General features: G+C 44.2%; 1 protein-coding gene across 4 annotated transcripts in view; it reads left to right on the top strand.

The window, feature by feature from the left end:
• SERGEF (secretion regulating guanine nucleotide exchange factor) overlaps positions 1–23,027 on the top strand; it is a 271,548-nt gene that overhangs the window by 160,155 nt on the left and 88,366 nt on the right. The window lies entirely within an intron of this gene.

A 23,027-nucleotide genomic window follows, 5' to 3' on the forward strand; every position in this document is an offset into this window, starting at 1 on the left:
GCTTTGAGGTGTGGGAGCAACTGTGGGGGCTTTATTTGGGTGTTCATTGGCCCACCTCTCTCCAAGGTCATCCCAGAGATCTCAGCTGGGAACACTGTAGCTCTGTATCTCTGTCATCCCGTTGTTCATCGATTTACTCGAGCGGACACCAGTAACATCTCCATTCATCCCAGTCCTGAGATTTTTGCAGCCTCTCCTTATTCTTTCCCAATGCCACAGTATTGGGGGCTCTTTCAGGGTCAGGGAAATGAGACCCGTTATTGTTAGTGTTTTTGGCATGTAAAATACACCATGGGTAGCTTGCCAGGCTCCACCGTGTGGGCGGGATACTCTCGGTAGCTTGCCAGGCTCTCCGAGAGGCATATATAGCTGGGAACAGGTGTCCAAAATTTTTTGCGGCTAGATGATCACTTTCGAGATTTATTTGTGAGTCTTTGGAACAAGGCCAGTAGATGAGCTTACTTGGTGGTGGTAGTGATGGGCTGTGGGCGTGACTGCCAGGTCTCCCATTTAGACTCCAGGAAGCCTGGTATTTTCAGCCACGAGGACCTGAAGTTTCAGCAGATTAGATTCTCTGTGGAGCTCAGTACTGAGGCGGTAGGGTCTGGCCAGAGGCATGGTGGCGGCTTTGGGGTGTGGGAGTGGTTGGTAGGGCCACTTGTTTAATTTTTTTTTTAGAAAGATCTTCATGCCATTTACCATAGTAGCTGCACCAGTTTACATTCTACTAACAGTGAACCAGAGTTCCTTTTCTCTATATCCTCTAGCTTTATTACTTTCAGTTTTTGTAAGGTGATTTCTCATTGTACTTTTGATTTGTACTTCCCTAATAAGTGATGTTAAGCATTTTTTCCATATGTCTGTGGACCATTCTGATTTTATCTTTGGAGAAGTGCCCACTTTTCCTGCCATTTTCTCAGTGTTTGACTGGACTGTTTACTTTCTGTTGTAGAAGTACATTAATTCTTTATGTATTCAGGATACTGACCTCTTGTCAGATATATAATGTACAAATACCTTCTTCCAAGTGCTAGCTTATTTTTTTTTGTTTTTGTGATATTTTATTTTTTTCTTCTTATTTTACATAGTAGTTTTATTTTTATTTTATTGCTTTTTGGACCAAAGCCAATGATGCTCAGGGGTTTATTTCTGGGTCTGCACTCAGAAATCACTCCTGGCAGTTCTCAGAGGACTATATTGGATGTCAGAGATTGAACCTCAGTCGGCAGTGTGCAAGGCAAGGGCCTTACCCATTGTTCTATCTCTATGGCCCCTGTGATTATTTGTTTTGCTATGTAGAATTCAACTCAGGACAGTATTTGTGAGACTCATCCATGTTGCTATGTGTATCATTACTGTTTTGTCAAGTGCTATTCCATTATATGCCTGCTCTTTTTTTTTTTAATTTGTCATTTTTTTAGTTTTCTCTTACTGCGTAACATAACCACAAATTTAAGAAATCATCTGATTATCTCATAGTTTTATAGTTCAGAAGTCTGGGTGAGCTCAGCCAGACTTTTAATTTAGATTTTATAAAGCCAAAGTCAAGATATCTTCTGAATTTGGATTTTTATCAGGAGACTCTAGGCAAGAATCCGTTTTCTAAGTTATTCAGCTTGATGGCAGATTTCCGTTCCTTGAGGTTCTAAGACTGAGGTTTCATCTTCTTCTGGTGGTTGACCAGAGATTGCTCTTAAAAGTGAGATGCTCTCCTCCAGTATATCACAGAAGATGTGAACCATCCCCCTCTGCTTTGTATCCTGTCTTCAAACTCAGCACTGGTGCCTCAGAACTTCCTGACTTCTACCATAAGCATTTTAGACACTTAACCATCTATGATTCTATTATTCTCTAGAACCAGTGAAATCACAATACATTCTCTCTCTCTCTCTCTCTCTCTCTCTCTCTCTCTCTCTCTCTCGGGCTGTGTTTGGGCAGTGCCTAACAATGCACTTAGGAATCTCTCATGGTGGTGCTTGGCAGACCAATAGGATGACCAGAGATCAACTGTCAGCCTGTTTCTCGAAGTTTCCTATGACTAGACTGGGCCTGCCTGGAAATAGCCCTTCCAATTTTTGATAAACTTCTCATTTTTAAAATGACCTTGTTTAAAGGGGGAATGCCCTGCCACAGAGGCAGGGTGGGATGGGGGGCATGGGGGGTGGGAGGGATGCTGGGACCCGTGGTTGTGGAGGATGGGCACTGGTGGAGGGATGGGTACTTGATCATTGTATAAATGAAACCCAAGCACAAAAGTTTATAAGTCTATAACTATACCTCATGGTGTTTCATTAATAAAAAAAAAACTTAAAAAAAAAACAAAAACAAACAACAAAAAAATGCTTCCTTTATCCCAGAAAAAAAATGACCTTGTTTATATAAACTATACTTTGACATATTTTACACATTTCTCTCCATTGATCTTTTTTCTGCCATCCTATTTGCAACCTGATTTTCCTGTTCCCTGACCTGGGGCCCTTGTGCCATCCAAGCAAATCTTCTCTTCAGATTGAAAATTGGAATTTCATTCCTTGGTATTTCATGTGATATATTTAGTATAGCATTGATATTCTCTTTGGAATCAAACATAATGGAATTTGGGTTCAACTCTGCCCCTTACTAACTGTAATATTAAACAAGTTAACTCCTCTGAACCTTGGCTTCCTTATTGATGCGTATCTTAGAATTACTTAACAGATTAAAGGAGAAAATGCATGAAAGCACTTAAGCATCTTCACTGTCATAAGAGATATCCCAAATTATTTCAGTGTTGTTGCTAATCCCATCTTTTATTCTTCTGAATATCATTTTGTTTGCTAATGACCCTAGCAAAAGGTACTGCCAAAGTTATATTCATACTTCATAGAGAATCGTTGTTCTTTATTCAGTAATTCTACTTTAGAAAATGTATCCCAAGGAAATATTCAGACATAAAGATTTTTAAGACTGCCCATCATCACATAATTTATAATGGAAGAAAACTAAAAGTACTTTAGACACTTGACAATAGAAAAAAACAGTGAAATCATAGCACATTCTCTTTAGTTTTGGGGTTTTTTTTTTGGAGGGGGTTTATTTGGGCAACACCTAGCAATTCAGGAGTTACTCCTTGTTCTGCACTTAGGGATCACTCCTGGGATCCGCTCAGGGATGCCGGAGATCAAACCCTGGTTAGTCATGTGCCCAGCCAGCTCCCTAGCTGCTGTCTGGTCCCAAATTACAGTACATTCTTATGATGCAATGTAAAGCCATTAAAAATCAAATGCAGTTCAATCCCTGGCACTGCAGATGGTCCTTCAAGCTCTGTGAGAAGTGATCCCTGACGGCAGAACCAGAAGTAAGCCCTAAGCACCCCTAAAACAAAAACAAGACTTTTTTTTTTGGCATGTTGTCCAAAGTAAAATGTTATGATTTGCAACTTTTTCTTGAACTAGACTAGTTGCTTACCCATCAGTAAGTAGATCAGGAAGGTACCTCTTATGCTCTCACTTAGTGGTACTAGATGGAAGGCGTGGTTCCAGCAGGATGCTGGGGACAGAAGGATGGTGCTCACTGGGTTCCTGGCTGTAGGGCTGAACAAGGAGGGCTGTCCATGGGGCTGCTCACACTGGAGCAGATCCAGTGCTCATTTTTAACATTATGTTCCCTGCTACCCCACATGTACTTGTTAGGACAGCTCTGATTACTTCCACATTTTATCTGCCTCCTTCACCTTCAATCCCATAAAGAAGAGTGATTTACCACCTGTCCCTCCGGATTCTAGTTTGGTTTCTTACCAATCAACAAAGCAAAACTGGCCCTTGAGGTTGGAGCAATAGATAGTATAGTGGGTTACTTTGCCCCCGCAGTCAATTCAGGTTAGATCCCAGCATCCCCTAAGCCCGCCAGGAGTAACCCCTGAGCACCAACGTTGTGCCCCACCTCCCTAAAAAAAGAAAAGAAAAACTGGGTCTTAATGTAAAGGGTCCTCTGATCAGGGGTCATGTTAAGGGCTCCTGCCTCAGGCATGACAGTGGCAACACTGAGGGTCTCCGCATCACAAATCCTTGGTCCTCATGCACAGGTGGCCACTTGGGCTAGTTTTTGTTGTTACTTTTGCTTGTTAGCGATTCCTTCCCTCTCTTCTCCCCTCTCCCTCTATCCCAAGAATGTATGTCAGTGATTCCTGTAAGTAAAGAGCAGGAGCCCTGAATGTCTGAGAGTGGTGGTGGGTGTCAGGCTGGGATGGATGGACTGGCGGGGAGGTTAGAGAACCACACAGGGTCCACACCTGGAAGGTTTACAGTGCCAAAGATAGGTTTGGGTATTGGGGAGAAAAATGCACTCTCCCCTCTCCTCCTCCCTCCCCTCCCCCGCCACACCCTCCACCCCGCTCCACTCCCCCCCTCCCCCCCCCCAGTACTTTACAGAGAACTATCCATGGAGCAGGATGAGGTGGAGGAGGAGAGAGGGACAGAGAGAGGGACAGTAAGGGAGCCGCTGCATGGTACAGGCAGGAATTAAGGCCAGGACTAGAAGATCATTGCTTTGACTCTCACTGTAGCAGAGGTTGAAGTTTCTCTCTCTCTCTCTCTCTCTCTCTCTCTCTCTCTCTCTCTCTCTCTCTCTCTCTCTCTGTTTGCCTCTGGGTTTCTTGCTGCAGGGCCATTGGTTTGAGTGGGTTTATCCACGTAGCCTATAAATTTTAATATTCTGAGATTATTCTCAGCCTTCCCACTTCAAGACTGATCCATCCACATGATCCTGCCCACTAGCCTGCATTTGTTGCATTGTATGCAGCTCAAGCAGGTATATGACACATTTTTGCTGTTGGTCCCAGTGACTTGCAGCGGTCTGGGCTTCCCATGCAGCTGTTTGCTGAGATCGAAAATTTTCTCGTTGCAAGAGAGCCTTTATGAAGAAGCACACTGTTTAAAATCTTAGCAGTGTGAGGCCGGAGCAATCGTATAGGGGGTAGGGCATCTGCCTTGCACTTGGCTGGCCCGGGTTTGATCCCTGGCATCCCTTAAGGTCCCACAAGCACTGCCAGTAGTAATTCCTGAGTGCACCACTAAGAGTAAGCCCCTGAACACTGCCAGGTATGGCCACAAAATAAAAACAAACAAAACCAAAAAATCTTAACAGTGAAAGTTATCTTGATATTGGTTCTATGCAAAGATAATGAACTGGAGCGATAGCACAGCATGTAGGGTGTTTGCCTTGCATGCAGCCAACATGGCTGATCCGAGTTCGATTCCTCCGCCCCTCTCGGAGAGCCCGGTAAGCTAACGAGAGTGTCTCGCCTGCACCGCGAAGCCTGGAAAGCTACCTGTGATGCATTCGATATGCCAAACACAGTAACAAGTCTCACAATCTTACTGTGCCTGCTCGAGCAAATCGATGAACAATGGGAGGACAGTAACAGTGACAGTGACAAAGATAATGTTTTTTCCAAAGCTCCTGTTACTTACACATAAAGAGAGGGGTTATCAACAGATGTGGAAGTAACATTTGTTAAACTAAAGTATTGGGTGTTTGTTTTTGGGCTATACCTGGCATCTTCAGGGCTGCTTCTGACTCAGTTTGTGGTTTGGGGTTCACCGCTGGCAGTGTGTGGTAGACCGAATGATGCTGGGGATTGAACACAGGCTTATGCCTGCAAAAAAAAAGAGTGCTGTGGTCTTATTCAACTACTTTTTAGTTGTGAGGAGCTAGGTTGGGCACTTTGCCATACTTGATCTTATCGAATCTTTACAATTCTGGAAGGCAAAGATTATTATGCCATTTTATAGTAGAGAAATAAAGACTCAAGTGCGGGCCCCCTGCCTGAGTCAAGCTGACATACAGAAACCAGACTTTGGCCCAGATCCTTAATTGAAATGAGTCTTAATTTTTTCATCTGTAAAGTCAAACTGAAATCTATTCACAGGGCTGTTTTTCTTTAAATCCAATAAGATGATAAATTGCTTGGCGGACAGTGGTGGGTGGGGGAGGCAGCTGTTGACATCTAGGTCTGGCTTTGACCACTGCTGGCCAAGGTGTTGGTATGAGCCGCCCTGGCAGTCATGACTGGATTTGATGTTCTTCTGTGAACTGTTTCACAGGACATCAACATCAGGCAGGGCCACCCTATGACTATAATGAATCGAGACAACCAAACACAAGCTCACTCCAGCAATCATGCCTGAATACAGACAAAACAAGAACATTGGCCAAGCCGTAAAATGCCACACAGCTTCCTCTGTCGTTTAATAGGAAGGACAGATACTCTCTATCAATATAGCGCTACTCTTTCTTTAGTCAACTTTTTCTCTACGCATAGATTTATTGAGAAAACCATTTATTAGCATTGTTTCCTGATGGCACCTAATTCAGCCTGAATCTTCACTCTCTTGTGTGTACTCTTGCTTAAATCACCCAGTCAAAGCTCAAGTCATTCCGAGTACCTTTTTAGGTTACCCCACAGCTCCCCATAATCTATGTTCTCCTTCAGAGCAACAAGTGAAAACATGGATTGCTCAACTACATAAGGCTGCTAGTGGGATTCACAATAGGTGTGATTTGGAAACTCTTCTGTGCTAGACGAGCATTGGCTTGTGTTCGTTCCATCATCACAGCGATGCTACATAACAGCTCTTCCCTTACAGAGTGCCTATAAAAATAAGCAGTTATTTGTTTATGAGTCTGTGCCTTGGCAGGGTTTGCATGTAACTGGGTACTGGCTGAGCTAGGATGGCTTTGCCTAGGGCAGGTAAGTTGACCCAGCTGTGGGGTTTATAGCTCAGCATTCAGCAGGACAGCCCGGGACATTATCACAGCAGTAGCAGAGAGCAGAAGACAGTGCTTTTCCCAGGTCTCTGCTTATGACACGTTTGCTGACACGTGTTGCCATCAGGACAGGTTTTCTCTCTGATTGTCCTTTGGTTATTCGGGGAGTTCCTTGCACCTCTTCTGACTTCTCTCTCAGCCCCAGGCTTATTACCATTTGGCAGGATTTCTAGATGGTTTCTTTTTCTTTAATTTGGTTTAATATTAATATCTTTAATATGGCTACTTTAATACGGTTATCTCTTAAAATTAGTTTCTTAAAAATAAGAGGGCAAGTCCAGAACTGGCCACAGTATTTCAAATGTGGCATGAGGAGCAGAGTGGACATTGAGGCTAATTTGTAATTTTTTAATATATTTAAATAAATATTTTTTGTAATGCACTATGATATCTTTTTTTTGAGAAGATTGTCATATTGCTGGCTCAAATTACAATTATAGGTTTTTATCTCACAAGAAATTCTGTACAGTCATTTCTCACAATCACTACCAGTATTTTTTTTTAATTTAAGTAGATATTCACAGTTTCAGTTATGACATGTTCATTTCCATTTGTTCATCAGTTGGACCCTGGAGAGAACTGACTGCCTTTCCCAGCATTATAAGTTCTGTATGTTTGATTCCTGCACCTTCTCTGTAATTTTCCAACTTGTCAATCTGGTTTAGATGGCCCGGAGTTGAAGTTCATCACAATCACGATCATCCTGTTGTTCATCAATTTCCTAGAGCAGGCACCAGTAACGTCTCCTTCGTCCTAGCCCTTGAGATTTTAGAAAGTGCCATATTCAAGGTTCTTTCAGGGTCAGGAGAATAAGACCCATCATTGTTACTGGTTTTTGGCATATTGAGTACGCCATGGGGAGTTTGCCAGACTCTGCTATGCAGGCAGAATGCATTCGGTAGCCTGTCGGGTTCTCCAGAGTATTCATACTCTTATAAATTAATAGCTGTTTGGGGTCGGAGAGATAGTGCAGTGGGACATTCATCTTGCACAAAGCTGACCTGGTTTTCATCTCCAGCACCTCATATGGTCCCCTAAGCACCACTAGGCTTGAACCCTGAGCATAGAACCAGGAGTAAGCCCTGAGCATAGTGGGGTGTGTGTCCCCAAAATTTAAAAAAAAAAAAGGAGAAACAGGTTTAACTCTAGAGTCTGTTCTGAGGTTGAAAAGGGTACCAATTGAAAAAGTAAATTTAATATTAAAAATAACTTTAGTGAATCAAAAGTCTGTTGTTTTCATGATAGAAGCTAACAATGTACTTTTAAATTTCTATTCTAAAATAATTTCAAGCATATAGAAAAATCATGATAATAGTAAAATTAATTTTTCCCATATATCTGAGAGCAAGTTGTGGCTATAATAATGCTCCTTCATCTCTAAATATTTCAGTGTGCTTTCTCTCATCATCAAAACCACTCTCCTGCATAACCACAGAACAGTCATCAAATCAGGACATTAAGACTCAAGCATTGCTAGTATCCAAACTGCAGATTACCATCGTTCAGAAATTGTCTCAACAGTGTTCCTCCTAGCAAAAGTATCTGATTATTCTTACCTGACTTGCCTTCTACAACTTTTTTAGTCTGGAAAGATTCCTTCATTTTCCTTGAATACCGTAGGTGAGATATCTTCGAAGAGTGTAGGTCACTTTCTCTTCTGGATTAGTCTGACAGTCCTCAGGATTAGATTCAGACAGATATATCACAGAGGTGTATATTTCCTTCCCCATGAAGGTATTCTGTTGTATAACAAATTATTTCTATTATTTTCTTTATTTGTGATGTTAACCTTGACCAGTTGATTGAGATAGTAGGTTTTGGGTTTTCCCAGTGCTATGTTACACTTTACTCCTTTGATTTCAATATGCATTTTGTGATTCGATAACCATATAAAGTTCATACTCCCCAAATCCTGCCTTCTTGTTCAGCACCCTTGGATACCTCTTCATGCCACTGGTGAAAGCGTAACGTAGTTGTCTTGTGATTGTACCATTTGTTCTCTGCTTACTAGTTGGCACTCTACTCTAAAGAAGAAGCTTTCTCTTTTTCCCTACTCATTTATTTGTCTATTATAAATATGAACTTATTATAGATTTTCTGTTTTATTCTATGGTTTTATATCCATTGGCATCATTATTTATTTTAATGATCAGATATCCCCATATTTGGCCCATGGAAATCTTGTCAAGTTGACTTTAGATCTTCTTGACATGTCCCCGACTCTCTTTGAGCACTCTTAATGTTCGGACATTAAGACACTGCAGATTCATCTTGTACTCTCTGAGCCTTATTCCTAGAATGAGTTAGTTCTTCAAGAAACCCTAGGACTCCTTAGTGGAGAAAGGAATTTAGAGACAAAAATCTCAGCTCTAGTTTTATTGCTGCTACCATGCCCTCTCAGTGGACAAAGCTAGAAAACAGGTATGTACTTAAGTACACATACATGACTTTCCAATGTTGGATACATACACTGTTTTTCCTCCTCCCTCCTCCCCTTCATTGTCCTCTCTCTGCATCTCTGTCTTGAAAACCATGAGTTCATACCAATGCCTTTCATTATAATCCAATACTGCAAAACTTGTTCTATACTACCTTTTAAACAATGCCGTTCTTGACAATGCGAAACCGTGCTCCCTTTATCTTCATTACATTTGCTTGATTAGTTCCCCTATATGAAAACCAATTGACTGTACCCTAGTCCTGCCTGCTTTCTGGAGAGGATCTGGGTCCCCACAAGGCCACAGTTGCCCTGCTAGGCTCTGAGCCCCTCCTGGACTGATGCTTAGCCACTTTCTTCTCATGTTCTCCAGCCCATTGTCCACTCCACTTCTTGATCGCCTTCTCCATTTAAGCTTTTGGATTGGCTAGGAAGGGCATCATTTTTTACTTTGTAAACCTTCTTTCTTTTTCTCTTTTGTCTGTTTTGGTTGAGGTATAACTTAAAACACAGTCAAGCAGTCAGTATCCAAGTATCAATGGATCTTTGCATTTGCATATCCCTAATTGATCATCTCGGTGTTATCACTCAAAAGATGAACCCCCAGCCATCTGTCTTCATCCTCGAATATGCCTTCCCAAAGATAATCACTGATTCTGTACTTTTACTGTCGGCTCATTTTCACGTTTGATTTTTAACATTCTATCTCAAAGTAATTTTAAATTTATGGAAGAACTGAAATAATACAAGGAGTACTCAAGTGTTCATCCAGACACAGAATATAGTAACATTTTATTCTATTTTTGTAAATAAAAACTTAACATTGATGGACCATTTTGTTGTCTGATCTACAGAGCATCCTCTGTAACTCTAACCTGCATAGCATGTCTCAAAGATATCTTTCATGACAGTTTTTTACTTTGATCCAAGATCAAATACAGGATCATGTATTGGGATTTCATTGTCATTTTGCTGCCTTCCTTCTAGTATAGCTTTACTTTGTCTTTTATGACATGGTTGTTTTAAAGAGTACTGATCACTTTTTAAAAACAATATGGTCTTTTCAATCTATTTATTTATTTTGGACCACATTTGACAGTGCTCAGGACTTACTCCCTGCTCTGCACTCAGGGATCACTCCTGGTAGGGCTCAGAGGATCTATGTGGTATTGGGAATCAAACCTGGTTCAGCCACATACAAGACAAAGGCCTTACCTGCTGTACTACTGCTCTGACCCCTCTATTTGGTTTTGACTGATTTTTTTATCATTAGATTTTATTTTGCTCGAGTGGGCCCAGTAACGTCTCCATTGGAGACTTTGTTGTTACTGTGTCTGGCATATCGAATACTCTCGGTAGCTTGCCGGGCTCTCCGAGAGGGGCGGAGGAATCGAACTCGGGTCGGCCATGTTGGCCGCGTGTAAGGCGAACGCCCTACCCGCTGTGCTATTGCTCCAGCCCTTTGGCAAAATACTAAAGAAGTGACCTTGTGTCTCTAACGCATCACATGAAGAACGCACTTGATACCACATTAAGGTAAAGGTAAAGGCCCTCCCGTTGATCGTCGATTTGCTTGAGCGGGCCCAGTAACGTCTCCATTGGAGACTTTGTTGTTACTGTGTCTGGCATATCGAATACTCTCGGTAGCTTGCCGGGCTCTGCCGTGTGGGCGAGATACTCGGTAGCTTTACTACCGAGTATCTCGGTAATGTGGTACCACATTACTTTACCACATTATTCTGTCACCGTCCTTCCGTTGTTCGTCGATTTGCTCGAGCGGGCCCAGTAACGTCTCCATTGGAGACTTTGTTGTTACTGTGTTTGGCATATCGAATACGTCACGGGGAGCTTGCCAGGCTCTGCCGTGTGGGCGAGATACTCGGTAGCTTGCCAGGCTCTCCAAGAGGGGCAGAGGAATCGAACTCGGGTCGGCCATGTTGGCTGCGTGCAAGGCAAACGCCCTACCGCTGTGCTATCGCTCTAGCCCACCACATTATTAGTTATGATAACTTGGATCACTTTGGAAGGATGATATCATCTTTTCATTATTGTAAAATTATCATCTCACCCTTGTAATTAAGGAGTAATCTGTGAAGAGATACTTTAATACTGTACAAATCTCTTGTTTCTTCTTCAGACGAATTACTGAAATAAAAAACTAAAAAAAATTACCCTAAAATGCACATATGCACATACACACACAAAAACGATAGCAAAAGCTCAGTTAATTCTTATCTGAATTAACTGTTACATAAGGGTTACAAATTTTTTTCTAGCCCAGTTATTTCTTTTACATTATTTTTATATCCTATTATAAGAAAATTCCTCACTTGTTTCTCCATATGTAATATGAATTTTAGTTTTACCCTGTAAGTTATAATCTACTGCCATCACTTGCATTTTGATGTTCAAATTTTCCACAGTCTATCTTGTTGTTCTTGGATCGCTTTCTATGTCCTTTACTTGTGAGATAAGAAATAGATGTTCTGGCCTCAAATTGTTCTTTGTCATTTCCACCCTGGAAGCTGCCATCTTTTTATCAAATAGTGTTTTAAAAGTCAAAATCCATGCATGAAGTGAATTCATTGCTGCTAGGATATCATTTCAGGCTGTTTCATACTCGTTTGATTCAGTGGTGTGTGTGTGTGTGTGTGTGTGTGTGTGTGTGCGCGCGTGCGTGTGTGTGTGTGCGTGTGTGTGTGTGTGCGCGTGCGTGCATGCCTGTGCTGTTTATGAGAGAGACAGAGACTTTGACAGATGACAAACAGTCACAGAAAACAGAGTTCATACTGATACTTCCAATTTAACCTGATGCTCCCCTTTGCCATTCCTCATTCCATATTTATGTTTCTTTCATCTATAGTAAAGAAAACTCTAGCCAACAACATCCATGTACTTCCCCATTTGCACAATTCTATAATATATGCACTTACCAAATATGCCACAATGGATATATAATGCTATTATAAAGAAAAAAGAATACTCTAAGAAGAGTTGGAGATTTTTTTTTTAAATAGCTGCTCTTTTGTTTTTAAACGAGTTAAAGAACTGTATTTAAAAGTGACTAGGGGGGGAAATGTTACTAGGATTGATTCTTTATTCTCCCTCAGAATAGTTTTTGAGATGAGTTTTGCTAGTTTTTGAGATTCATGTAAATAGAGTCATCCAATATTTACTTCTTTGTGTCTGGTTTCTTTTGTTCACTATTATTCTTAAACATTTACTCCTGTGTGAATAGCGGTATTTTCCCCCCTTTTATAAAGTATTCAGAATATATCTTACTTTATGCGTTCTGTTGATGAATGTTTGGGTAATTTTATGTTTTTATATCTTTTGAATAAAGACGCTATGAGCATTCTTTCAGTGGAAGTAAGAAAGATTAGTTTTGGGTAGTTGGGTCTCCTGACTAAATATACATACAGTTAATCCTCAATTTGCATCATCATTAGGTTCTTGGATGTTGTGACTAAGTGAAATGACTGTTAATGAAAGCAGGACCTTGATTAATGTTGTTTCCTTTAACATTGGCTGGGATTTTTTTCCCCATCATCAATGACATTCTACGGAATGCTATTCAAGGTGTGTGTGTGTGTGTGTGTGTGTGTGTGTGTGTGTGTGTGTGTGTTTAGCCTAGTAAATGATGTTTTGTTTTTAGTTTTGGGGCCTGAAAATACAGCACTCGCTGTGCTCAGAGCTTTATCCCTGGCTCTGTGCCCAGGGATCACTACTAGTGAGACTTTGGGGATCATATGCAGTGCTGGGTATCAAATCCAGGTAGGTAGATACATAAGGCCTCACTTGCTGTACTATCTCTCTGGCCCCTATTTGTCTTAAAGAAGCAGAGATATCATATTTGGCAGGCTTGAATCTATGAACTGCTTCTTCTGGGTTCGAGTTTGGTTGTTAACTCAGGTGGGCCAATCCTGCTCTCTAGTCTGTGAGTTACTAACTAAAATCCAGATGCATTTTAATGTTTTTTTTTTCTTTTTGGGTCATACCCACGGATGCTCAGGGGTTACTCCTGGCTCTGCACTCAGGAATTACTCCTGGTGGTGCTCGGGGGACGATATGGGAATCAAACCCAGCTTGGCCGTGTGCAAGACAAATGCCCTACCCATTGTGCTATAGCTCCAGCCCCACGTTGTTGAGTGCTTTTACTCTGAAAGGATCTGAGATACTGTCAAGTTGCCAAAAGTATTATTATAAGGATAGGCATAAGAAAAGAAAACAGGTGAGCCAAATATTTTATAAAATAACAATTGAAAGGCCATTTAAAATACAGGCAGCAGCTCCAAATCTTAGACAGCTGAGCCCCACACTCAGTAGGGTATGCAATTCTCTTATCACTTAGTGCTGTTCATTTTTACTTTGTTCCCACTACTCAGACTCTTCCGCCCTTTCCCCTTCCTTATATTGTACCCATTTGTCTCAGCTACTGGTCCAATACCCCAGACTAGAGGGCTCCATATAACAGTTTTCAGGTAGAATTTTGTATTAAACCACTTTACTTGCTCTGGCTAATCTGCTTTGAGACAAATGTTCATCCATAATCCATCCACACCAACTAGATATGATGACAGAAAGCAGGAGCATGTACAATCAGTATGGTAACATAGGGGAAGGGAATTATGTTACATAGGAACCATGGGGCATGAAAACATTCTCTGTGTCTGTTGTATATTTTATATTTGAACTATTCGGTGTATGCTTATTCACTAGACATTTCTCATGCCTGTTGCTCATCTTCTAATAGAGAAATTCTGTTGAAAAAGAAAGTGAACCATTCATAGTGAATCTCTGCCAGTTCCTAATGCTTTTGGTTTCCCTTTATATTTCTGTAGGTATATATATCTTATGCTTCTTATGTTCTGGAAAGGTATGCGCAGAACAGGGTCAAACTCAAAGGGAATTTTGGTCTGTCAGTGGGGTGGGAGGAGGGTTTGGGAATGTATGAGATATGCCTCATTTTTTTTTTTAGTGAAACACCATGATGTACAGTTGTAGATTTACAAATTTTTGTGCTTGGGTTTTGATTATACAATGATCAAATACCCATCCCTCCACCAGTGGTCATTTTCCACCACCATGGATAATATCCTTCCCACACCCATCCCCCCCCCATGCCACCCTGCCTCTGTGGCAGGGCATTCCCTTTTGTTCTCTTTCTCCCTTTGGGTGTTGTGGTCTGCAAAAGAAGCATTGAGTGGCAAACATGTTCAGTCCATAGTCTACTCCCAACACTCATCTCCCCTCCTGGGAGGATCCTCCAAACACCCTTTATTTGGTGCTCCCTTCTCTATCTGAGCTGCCCTATCCCTTAGAATACCTGGCTGGCCTCTAAGCTATGGAGTAATCCTCCTGGTGCTGATCTCAGCTATTCTTGGGTATTAATCTCATATTTTGTTACTTTATATCCCCCAGATGAACGCAATCTTTCTATGTCTATCCCTTTCTTTCTGACTCATTTCACTTAGCATGATACTTTCCATGTTGTACCACTTGTATGTAAATTTCATGACTTCATCTTTTCTAACAGCTACATAGTACTCCATTGTGTAGATGTACCAAAGTTTCTTTAACCAGTCATCTGTTCTTGGGCACTCAGGTTTCTTCCAGTTTCTGGCTATTGTAAAGAATGCTGCAATGAACAAACAAGTGCAGATGTCACTTTGACTATACATTTTTGCCTCTCTGGGATATATTCCCAGGAGTGGTATTGCTGGGTCAAATGGGAGCTCAATTTCTAATTTTTTGAGAAACGTCCATACTGTTTTCCAGAAGGACTGAACCAGTCGGCATTCCCACCAACAGTGAAGGAGTGTCCCTTTCTCGCCACATCCACGCCAGCATTGGTTGCTTTTGTTCTTTTGAATGTGGGCCAGTCTCTGAGGCGTGAGATGGTATCTCATTGTGGTTTTGATCTGCATCTTCCTGATGATTAATGATGTAGAGCATTTTCTCATGTGCTTTTTTGCCATTTGGATTTCTTCTTTGAGAAAGTTTCTGTTCATTTCATTACCCCATTTTTTTATGGGGTTGGATGTTTTCTTCTTGTGGAGTTCAACCAGTACTTTGTATATCCTTGATATCAACCCCTTGTCAGATGTGTATTCGGCGAATATCCCTTCCCATTCTGTAGACTGTCTTTGTATTTTGGTCACTATTTCTTTGGAGGTGCAGAAGCTTCTTAGTTTAAGATAGTCCCATTTATCTATTTCTGTTTTCACTTGCTCGGCCAATGGCGTGGCATCTTTGAAGATACCATTAGCTTCAATGTCATGGAGGGTTTTGCCAACTTTGTCTTCAATGTACCTTATGGTTTCTGGTCTGATGTTGAGGTCTTTAATCCAATTTGATCTTACTTTTGTACATGGTGTTAGGCAGAGTTCTGAGCCCATTTTTTGCATGTAGCCATCCAGTGATGCCAGCACAATTTGTTAAAGAGGATATGCCTTATTCTTATGGCCCCATTTTAAAGAAAACTGAAAGTCAGAGAGGAAAGGGATTGATGCAAAGTCACATGTCCAGGGGGTGGCAGGACCATAATTCAAATCTAGACATTCTGGCTCAATGACTAGAGTTCTTTCCAGTTGCATATAAGAGAAACATGGTCTACCCCCACACCCAAATGATTAACAGTCCAAAGGAGATATGACAAGAGCAGACTACAGGCCAAGGACAGGTGATAGGACTTGAACGAAGCACATCTTTCAAGGGCAGAAATGACCTGGGGCAGTGGGTTTTGTAGGGCTGGATTTGTAATGGAGTGGAGATGGGAAAATAACACCAGTAACTGTTCAAGAGCTTTTCCAGGCACAGAGACATGATACTTGGTTAGCAGATTTATGTAGAGTGAGGAATCAAATGTGACATGAAGTTAGGAGGTTTTCTGATGAAGATAGTGTATGTACTTTTTTGTTTTCAAAAAAAAGAAAATCAGGTCATGGCATGAACCATGGAAAGCTTGAGATCATAGCCCTTAAAGCAGTCCAGACTGCAAAGAAACCAACTGAACTAAGATGATAGCAATGATAGTAAGACATATATGCGAATGTTCTGGAAAGCACAATTAACAAGATGAAAGCAATGTAGCAAGGGAGACAAAGAGAAAACTGTGGCTGGAGTTTGAGTTGAGTGACCAGAAGACTCATCTGGTACTAGTGTCAGAAGAGGAGTCACAGGGGTCCTGGGCAACAGTACAGTGGTTAGGGTGCTTGCTTTGCAGCCAGTTGACTTGATTCGACCCCTGGCATCCCATATGGTCTCCCGAGCATCACCAGGACTAATTCCAGAGTGCTGAAGCAGGAGTAACTACCTCTGAGTATTGCTGGGTGTGGCCCCAAACCAAAATAATAAAAAGGGGGGCACTGAGGTGCAGGGAAGAAGCTCCTGGGCTTCAACCAAGCCACCTCCCCTGCCCCCATTGAGTTTATGCTGGGAGTTTGTTTGGTGAGTTGTGAGCAGGAAGCAGGCGTGAAGGCAGGAGACTGTGGATAACTGAAATTCCGTGTCGCATGTGTAGCTGGGCAAAGCTGCACTTTCCCTTCCCCATCATGAATTTGGTCCTTTTCTTAGGTATAGAAATGGCTCTAAGTAGTGGGGAGGACAGCATTAAGCATAAAGTCAGTGGCTTTCTCCATTCTGGGCTTTGAAGTGAAGGACAAAGTGGCACCTCTGGGTCTGAAGGTCCCATGTGTTGAGCTGCTTTCCATCTAGGGATCAAATCTCCGTGCCCTCACACAGAACCCTGGATCTTTCGTAAGATTTGGTGCTTCCAGAAGCGAGCAAACTGCAGCCTCTCTGCTGCCTCTGTAACCTCCATTTGAGGCCATTGCTGAGCTCAGGAGTAAAACATTGACGGACAGGACTAGTTTGTCTGCAAAACAGGCCTGTTTTTATCTCACAGGATTGAAAAATTCTGTTTATTCCCCTGAAGTTCAACACGAAGAGCAGCAGTGTTTGAGTGAACTTGTAGCAGGAGCTAAACTAGACCCTCCCTATTGTATTCCCCTGCCCTCCCCTTCCCTCTTCTCTCTCCTCCCCTCTCCCCTTCTGCCCTCCTCTCTTCTCTCCTCTCTTCCCCTCCCACCCCTCCCGTCCCTTCCCTTCACCTCTTCTCTTTTCCCCTTACCTCTCCTCCTTTATTTTCTCCTCCCCTCCCCATTCCCCTCTCCCTTTCACCCCTTCACCCCTCTCCCCTTCTCCCCTTTTTTCTTCTCCTTTCTTCTTCTCCTTCTCTTCCCTACTGACCAGCTCCTAACTTGAGGCTCACCACCCGCCAAGGACTGCATTGCAGAGTAAGGAATCCCAGCCCTGGGCTCAGACCCAGTGAACAAACCCTCTGCACCCCCACCAGCACGTGTGCTCATGTGCTTGTTGCCATAGCATCCAGGGTTCATTGGTGAGGGGCAGGAACCAATCAGCAGGTCCCACTGACAGCCCAGTGCCCTAGTAGTCCCAGGGCTGACCCTGGTGCTGTGCCAAAAATGAGGGATTATCAGATCGTTACCTGGGGACTGACCTCGCCTGACTAGTCCTCTCTTTGGTGACTCAGAGCCCTGCACACACCACACTGCATTCTTGTGTCTGCCCTAAGCCTTGTGATGGGGTTACTTCCCCACGGGATGATTGGGTGGCAGAGAAAGCCATTCCTTCACCCCCACCCACCCCACTCACTCCCCACAAGCTATCCTGCAGTGGCTTCTAGATCGGACACTCCTGGTCCAAGAAGATGTAGTTTGGATTTTGTGGAAGTCGGGGTTTCCCTGGGTCCTATCCAGTACCTTTAGTCCCAGTGTCGCGGATGGAAGGAACTGGATGGGAGGCTCACTTTCATCCCTCTGTGCACAGGAAATGTTAAGATTGGGAGGAGAGAAGAGTTTTCTGGGAAATGACTGGTTCCCAAATCTTGCCTTTCCAACTAGCAGTAAAACACTGGGCGAGTTCCCTTACTTACTTCCCTGAACCCCCTCACAGCAGCCTCATTTGTGAAGTGGCTGTAACCAAAAAAAAGGATCTAGCCCTTAGGTGCAGTGTGTGCTCACGATGATGATACGAAGCTGCTAAGCTGGTCCTGGCGCTGAGCGCCCATTGAGGGCCCGTCAAGTGTTTCCAGAAATGGTGCGAGTGTGTGGCCGAGAGCGAACGTGCTGCTCTCCTTCCCTCCCACCTTGGCAAATAGCCTCGCATTAATCTCATTTCCACTCATGTATTCATTTAACGCGATAAGGCCTCTTCCACTACCAATGAATTCTTGCCCCTGCTGCTTCCTGCAGGGCTACGTCTAGGAGAATGCATCCCCTGGGAGGGCGTTGCGGCTCCCTTTACAAGAACGGATCACAGAAAGGATGGCGTCTAGCCTGGCTGGAGCGTTGCGGGCAGAGCTCATCCCCTTGATGTTTGGGGATCAGGCTAGTGTTTGCCGAGGCCTAGATGGCTGCTCAGAGACAAACCCTCTGCTGTTTGGGCAGCCCGGCTCAGGAAGGCCACCTTCACTCCCTACCCCTTACTCCTGTGCTCCCCAGAAGGGCCCCTTTGCCTATGTGCGGCCTGTTGGTTTGTGTGGTTGGATCCTGCTGTGCTTTTGTGTGCTGGGGACAGCCCTTCTGTATTTCTGATGTCCCAGCATCTCCACACTTAACCCTCGAGAAGCGACTGTCGCCTTCCTGCTCTCTCTGCAACCCAGGGCAAGTCTCCAGCGGGGCGGAGAGGTCATGTGGGTGCACGTCTTTCCAAAGCATCTCATTTCTCTGGGCCCCCTCCTCTTTGCACTCCCCACTTCCCCTGGGCCTTGCCCTTGGGCTGCTGGGCCGGGTGCCTGTGAGGCCAGGGTGCTTAGCACACGTGCAGGTCATAAATAGACACCTCATTTGTGAATAGGGCCATGATGCATCGTGCTGTGGAGGCAGCCAGGAGGGAGCAGCTGGCTCTCCCTTGGCCAGTCAGGCTTTCCCCGGAAGCGATGCTGGAGCCATCTTAAAATTAGAGAGGCTTACAGTGGGGGCTGGGGGTGGAGGGGTGGGGAGGGGGGAGGCAGGGAGCACAGAAGTTCCAGACAAGGGGGAGCGCGGGCTTCAAAGCTTGGCATCTTATGATGTTCCTAGAGAAAATGTAATGTGGTGTGAAGGAACTGTGTCACTCAGGATTCGTAAGTCACAGAAGAAGGAAATGAGATGGAAATGTTCCACACGAGTCTTGGTCGGCTGTGCTAGGCACTTGAAACTTTGCTTTCCCTCTGCCCTCTGCTGGAAGGGCCCTTAAGACCCTGGCAGACCCAATGGAATTTGTTTTTTCTTTTTCTTTTTATTGTTTTTCTTATTTTTTTTTTTGAGTCACGTCCAGCAATGCTCAGGGTTTACTCCTGGCTCTGCACTCAGGAATTACTCCCAGTGGTGCTCGGGGGACCATATGGGATGCTGGGAATTGAACCCGTGTCTGTCGCATGCTAGGAAGACGACCTACCCGCTGTGCTATAGCTCCAGCCCCTGCAATGGAATTTGTATGTAGAGCAGGTGAGAGGCATGACTGCGAGCCATGAATGATCTCATTTGTCCTCTAAAGCAGATAAGACAGGCCATTTTTCTCTTTCCCACCCCCCGAGAACACGGAGGCTGGAAGGTAAAATTCCTTCAAGGTTTCAGACCCAGAACCAGGAGGAGGAGGAAGAGGAGGAGGAGGAGGAGGAGGAGGAGCAGGAGGAGGATGACATCCCCAGCCTCCTGGCTCTCGGTCCTTCTCTTCTGGGCACCCTGCCATCGTTAGCGGAGTCTTCTCAAAAGCCGCCTGCAGCTGGGTATGGGGTAGATGCTGACAGGAGCAATATGAAGCAAACAGCCATTGATACAATCTTGTTGAAGGAATGTAGCTCTGGGATTTTGTGGCCTGTGGTGTTCAGACTCTTGACCTCTGCGCCAATGCACAGCCAGCGAGCAGCGGTGGGGGAGCTTGGTGCTGCAAGCTCCACGTTGCCTTGACGAAGTCCATTCATCAGTGTCTCGCTCATTAATTCAGAGCAGCATCTGCTGTCCGATACAGGCCCTCGTCAGCGACTGGCTCCCAGGAGGAGTCCCTGGTCCTCCAGGGTTGGTCAGCCCTGTAGCTCGCAGCCCTGCTGGGAAGGCCTGGCAATCAGAGGGAGCCCTATCTTGGTCTGCGTTTTGTAAAATGAAATAACCCTATGTGTGTGTGTGTGTGTGTGTGTACGTTTAAAAGACAAACGTACCCGAATTCGATTCCCAACATCCCATATGGTCCCCCAAGCACCACCAGGAGTAATTCCTGGGTATATGAGCCAGGAGTAATCCCTGTGCATCACTAGTTTGACCCCCCCCCCCACATCCCCCCAAAAATTAGCAACATATCTATCTCCAGAACAGGAGCTTGAGATCAGGCATACCTGGCTTTCAGCTCTGTTACTGCCACTGATCTGGCTGAGAGTCGTTGAATATGTATGAGCCTCAGTTTTCTTATCTCTAAAGTGAGCAAAGTCACACCCACCTTGAAGAGACTGCTGTTCCCATTAAGATGCGTTAATGTTGTAGAGTACCTTGGCTTGAGGCCTGGTGTGTAAGAATCCTCATTATATGGTGACTTTGATTCCTGTCCCTCTCTCACTGCCACCCACCTCTACTGCTGCCATCATGGTCAAAAGATATTTGAAAGATAAGAATAGGAAGGAAAAAAAAAACCACCTATAACCTACCACCATTATCCATTTATCTTTATAATTTATCAATGGTGCCTTCCATTTTTTTCCCCTCACTACTCTGGAACCAAGCATATTTTTAGAACATATTTATTTTCTAGACAGCCAGGGTCTACCCCCCAACCCCAATCCACCACCACCATCACTTCTAGTGGGGAGTAGGTTGTATATGAATAATTTTAAATAAGAATAATATATCAACTCCTGAGCATTTCTCCAGAGCCAATCACTGTTACATTTTGATGTATCTCCTTCGCTCCTTTGTTTCCCCTCCCCCCATAGAGACCATCTTCGGCAGTTTTCAGGGGATCCACTGGTGGTGGCGGGGGAGGGGCGTCTCTCTCCTTATGATGCTCAGCTGGTGAGAGGGACTTAGTGGTCCATTGCTGGCGTCCAGTGGTATAGGGAGCTTCCAGGGCCACACCTGTTGGTGGTACTGGGGACAGACCCCCCGGCTATCTGCCTGAGCTCTCTCCTTTATATCTTGGTGCTAACCACCACTTTGTGCTATGCTCCAGTCTCCCCAGAGAAGTCAGGATTTATTATAGAGTTGCTATCAGATTACATTTATAATTTTAGGTAGCTTTTCCATTCACACTGAGTCGTTTCCCATTATCGTCAGCATCGTTTTCTGAGACTACAGAACGGTCCATCGGACAGCACCGCCACCGTTTACATTAGCCTTCCACCATCTGAGTTTTCTGCAGCTCTTCCATCTAAGCAGCTTCTTATGACAGTGCCGGCGAACCCTTCTCAGCATCTCAGTTTAACCAGGAAGCATCTAATGAACGTGTGCTCAGTGGATGGCCCAGAGAGACGTGGTAAAACTGGTACAGAGCTTGTTTCCAGGGAGCCCAGAGCCTGGACAATCGGGAAAGATTTTTCTGGATTGGTGATCTGGGCCCTTCTTTCCAGGATGCAGTGAGGGAGTCCACTTAGCTACCTGTGGGAGCTGAGCGAGCCCCCAGAAAGGAAGCCTCTAACTTATCACCATGTCACTGGTTCAGCGAGTCTTACCTTAATTGCCAGAGACCTGTGCTTGTTTTTGCATGTCCCTTCTAAGAAAGGACAGAGAAGGAAATAAATGGCAAGGGCAGTAAGAAGAGGTGGGCAGGAAGTAATGAGGGGACCAGGGGCCCAAGGCCTCAGGTCCCTGAGGAGAGGAGTAGGATAGCTCTGTGTCCAAACTGCAGAGCCAACAGCATTGAAAGCAGGAGATACAGACCACAACAACCAAACTTAAACATGTACCTGTCAAGGTGGCAGTCTGTGTTGGGGTTTAGGGGGTGGGGGGTGGCTGGGGATGCCAATGGAGGAGAGTTGGCCTGGGAACCAGTGCTGGAACACAGTAAGTCTAAAGCTCAACTCTGCCAGATTGGCTGGAGTCCTAGGTTTGATACACACTTGCTCTAGCACTCAGGACAAATTCTTTCCTCTTTCCAAGCCTCAGGGTTCTCCTCAAACGGTGCACAGCAGATTGGGCCAGGTGATCTCCAGGGCTCTTCCTGTGTTGGCATTTTCTGGGTACCTGAAATCTTGCTCTTGCCAGGAGCTCAAGTAAGCGGCCTGAGAACGATTATTGGGTGCTTCTCCAGAGTCTAGCTTTCTTTTTATTGGTTCCTGAGGAACTGCTGATGCTTTTCTATCGCCTGCCACTTCTCCTGGGAACAGTGCGAACATACAGAGATTGAAAGGCTAGCAGTGTTGTTCCCGAGGTGGAAACACTGGGCTGGGAACCGCAAATAATTGTCTTACGCGTGAGGCATTTGTTCTTTCGTGTACGAATTCTTTCACTCACCCCCTCATTTAGCAGCTGTTAACTGAGTCCCAGGCCTGGTGTGATCCATCTGTGCCATATCAAGTGAATGAGACTCGGTTATATTCTCAAGACACAGGTAGTCTAGTGAGGAGACAGGAAACAACGGGAAAGGTAACAGGATAGTTACTACCAGGGAGGTACATCCAGGTTGCCTCACGAGGGAGTGTTCATCAGTCTAGAAGCAACAACAATCAAATTTCAGATGCTCGAGACCTTTCAAGGGTGGGTAAATTTTCTGGGTAGGCAGTGGAGGAAGGCAT

The sequence above is a fragment of the Sorex fumeus genome, unplaced genomic scaffold (genome assembly GCF_029834395.1).
Source record: "Sorex fumeus unplaced genomic scaffold, SorFum_2.1 ptg000007l, whole genome shotgun sequence".
Taxonomy (NCBI): domain Eukaryota; kingdom Metazoa; phylum Chordata; class Mammalia; order Eulipotyphla; family Soricidae; genus Sorex; species Sorex fumeus.